Below are 3,950 nucleotides of genomic sequence, written 5' to 3' on the forward strand. Positions count from 1 at the left end.
GAGATACGTAGGTTCCTCACTTCGGCCATCGATCTTCAGGAGCTATTTTGACCGTTCAGAAAAGTCGTATATCACCTCACCTTCCTCATCGTGACGGAGGATTCATAAACCAAAAATTTGTCATCAAAATCAATGTTTCATTCTCGCTAACTCTCTGCGTTTACCTCTTTGTGAGGAAGGATTTCGATGACTGGAGTCTAAAATGCGTACTCCATTCTCCGTCTTTGCTTATTTTTAGAGAGAAAACTAACCGAGATTTTCCTTGTAATTCTCAGTGAATTTTCCTCGCTTATTCATTCATAACTACAACAAATTTTGATGAGTATTTCTTTAACAAAATAAACAGATTTTAGGACACTGCGATGGAAATACGCAATTTTCAACTTTTCGCTATCGATTTTTCGCCTTAACGTTTACGATTAAAAAAAGTATCATTTCACAGACCGAGAGTTCGTTTTCCTAATCCTCATTCGAAATAACTCTTGGAAAGCAACATAGAGAAAAACTGAGTTCGTGATCAATTCGCATTCACAACAAATTTCGCGAAACCATCATTGTAATTTTCCCTCCATCTCGTTTTATAACTCTAGTCCAATCTAACTCATACTATAAAACTCACAAAACATTGACTTTTCTGTAAGATTTGAAGCTCAAGAGCAGCAATAAAAAGTAAATACCTCAGTAAATTTCCGACGCTGACTCATTAACTTCAACCTACTTTCTGCAGCTTCAAAGTCTCCGAGGAGATAAATTGCTCTCTTCAAATTTAGGATGTTTACCAGCTTTGTTCTGCGACAGACAGTTTGCATGTTCGCTACGCCTGCCGGATTATTTTTACTCTCATTCAAACTGAACCTGTTTCGTTTTTGCTAACCTGAGTTGCTTTGTTTACGGTCTTAAAAATATCCCCCGGGACTGATTTGACACACGCGTAACTGTGTCACCCGGTGGTGAATCATGACAAGCTTGAAAACTCAAAGTTAGTAGTCTATTTTAGCACTTCCATCAGGCGCCGCGGAGAGCTAATTTCGTAATAATACTAAGATGCATCAACTATCTACTGCACTACTACACGATGCGCTCATCGTGATTTTCGAGCCATTTCCTAGATGAAATAAACATTTTTGTTTTACTCTAACGGAAGTTTGCACCAGGCCCACAATCTATCTGAGTTTAAGTCTAAATCAGGTTGGCCCATGCAAAAGTCGAGTCAGCTTTGATGGCATCTGATACTATCGTAAATATTAGGAATGTATCAGTAAAACTACATACTTTATGGTAAAACTACACGTTGAGCAGTGTAGATCGAATAAGGTAGTTTTATCTTCATACGGCGCACAGTGGATCGAGTTAATGATGAAGAGGTCGGACAAAATTCGGAAATTTTAATCGCTCATAACTCCGTTTATATAAAACTTTGAGGTTCTAAAGGTGGTTTCATTGGTTTCCTCGTGACATTTTGTTCTGGAGGCACTTCTGATAATTCAAGACGTGACGAAATAAACATAATAATTTGCAATTTTAGTCCAAAATTTCATGTTCGATCTCTCTAATTGACTCGATCCACTGTGTGGCGAGGGAGCAACTCTGATGCACGGTAACGAAAGCTGGGGTATTGTATAAAGTTTACAAGTCAGAAAAATTCAACGCACTCATCTACTAATCAAGACATTTTCAATGCGGTGCGTATTAAAAAGAGAGATAAAACGGGTATAAAATTTCACGGCACGCTGCGTTAAACTGCGATTCGCGGTTTTCCAACTTGGGGGGCCTTGCGCAGCTTGCGCTAGCGCCCCGACCTCCAAAGTTCACTGTGTACTTTAAAGCGGAAGAATTTATGACCAGCGCCGGGATGGGATTTTGGCGTCTGTTTACCTGCACGCGGTGGGTCGGCGCGGAAGACGTAAAAGTTAGGGTCAGGGCAAGGTTGGTCCAAGCTTGTCTAATATTAGAGGCTCGTCTGGTCGCAGTCATGAAGGTACAGCCATCGCCATCGTTGCCTGTGAGTACGGCATTTGAGGTATCAAATTGAGATTTTATCGGTGGTTTCGGGATGTTTGGCAACGCTGGGCACCGCGGAATTCGCATCTGTGCCAATTTGGCATTTGCAGTTCAGTATCAATTATCGTTCGATGAATTTCAATGCACATGTCTATCGAGCTTTGCACCCGTCAGCCTGTGCAATGTTGACACACTAGTGGCACAGGAAGACATGGACTCTCGCATAGAAAAGTTGTTAGTTTTCATTGAGGAGAACAGGATTTCAAAGAGGCAAACATGGGCTATCTTTCGCACTCATAACAGTTTGCATAACATTTCGTGTGATCCCTCTCATCGAAAAATTGAAATAATTAATTTTTTTTTAAAAAAATTCAATGAGTCATAGTTTTGTCATAAATTGACCGACTGTCAATTTTTTACACTTGATAACAAGGTTTTTTATGTTCTTTCGTTTAAAAAAAAGTTTAACTCGATATCTGCAACCGTGGAAAAGTTATGACCTGAAGTGGATTGTTCTTTGGCCTCCCTTCCCCCCGAGGGGGCTGGATTGAAAACTCCGCCATTTTTGAACTTCTCAAACCTTCCTCTACTAAAGGTGAAGGTGTGACAAGATTCAGTTCTGAGCCCAATTCTTAAGGGAGACGCATAGCTATTTCCACTCCTCAATCTATTAAAACCAAACTTTCAGTTTCTTCTCATGGTCCGACAACAATGGAAAACTTCTGGCTTGCATTTCCACCACTCACCGCCTCCAGACATGCATGAGAAAAGCGAACATAGAAGGACACTCAAACGGACAAATTAATATTCCGGAGCTCGGGTCCGGTGTCTAGCACCTGGTGCAAAATGCGTGGAATCGATATGGGGATCGTGATGAAATGAAGAAAACAACAAACTTGACCCTTGCATTTCTGTAGCTCTGCCAATACGCAAAAGCAGGCCCGCCCGCGCATTATGGTCATTGCGGATAACTGACCTGTACGCGAGCGGGCGCACAGTGGATCGAGTCAATACGAGAGGTCGGACAAAATTTGGAAACTTCAAACGCGTATAACTCCGTTTATACAAAACTTTGAGGTTCTAAAAGTAATTCCATTGATTTTTTCGTGAAATTTCCTTCTAGAGAGCCACTTGAAATTTAAAATGTGACGAAATGAACATCAAAATTTGCAGTTTTAGTCAAAAATTTCATGTCCAACCTCTCCAATTGACTCGATCCACTGTGCGGCGTCGCGGGGAGACTTCGATGTTTGCTCCTTTTTTCATCGCGTCCTCTGTTGTTCTCTTTTACGTGCTGCTTAGCTCGTGTAAACACGCTGGAGAGTACAGTGTGGGTCAGAAGTCACGGTAAGACAAAATGCAAAAATCGTCACCTTCTGGCCAAAGTATCACAAGCGCCATGCGACGTCACAAAAATTCCGCCGCCATTTTATTTTTTTACAGGAACATTGTTGGTGAATCTGTTGGAAAATTCCACTGAATTTTGTCAGCAGCACAGAGAAAATTCAGAGAAATTTTTCCTCGTTGAAAAATTTCTCTGCGCGAAGAAACAAAATGGCGGGGGAAATTTTTAAAACGTCGCATGGCGCTTGTGATACTTTGGCCGGAATATGACGAGAATACAGACTCGATGATAGAACGTAATAGAAGATGTTAAATGAACTCGAGGCTGGTCTGAAAATGTATTTAAATGTTCCATATATGAAGGAAGGAAAGTTGAGCAATAACTGATTTGATTCATATTAAGGGTAAATCTTTTTGAACTCTAATGTGTCAAATTACAGTGAAGGCTGAAGTCGCATTACTGGTTTCTTAAGTAGTTTTAATCATTTTTTTTGTCATTTATGTAAAAAAAAAAAAAAAAAAAATCCACCTCCTGAATTTCCCAGAACCAAAAGAAATCCGATCATTGAATAAATAATGGAAAATTAATGAATAATTTTCCCAAA

The 3,950-nt window shown here is 40.2% G+C and overlaps 1 protein-coding gene across 2 annotated transcripts in view; it reads right to left on the bottom strand.

Annotated features, from left to right (window-relative positions):
- The window catches only part of LOC109044113 (protein amalgam), a 381,462-nt gene that overhangs the window by 155,100 nt on the left and 222,412 nt on the right, over positions 1–3,950 (bottom strand). The window lies entirely within an intron of this gene.

The sequence above is a fragment of the Bemisia tabaci genome, chromosome 7, assembly GCF_918797505.1.
Source record: "Bemisia tabaci chromosome 7, PGI_BMITA_v3".
Lineage (NCBI taxonomy): Eukaryota > Metazoa > Arthropoda > Insecta > Hemiptera > Aleyrodidae > Bemisia > Bemisia tabaci.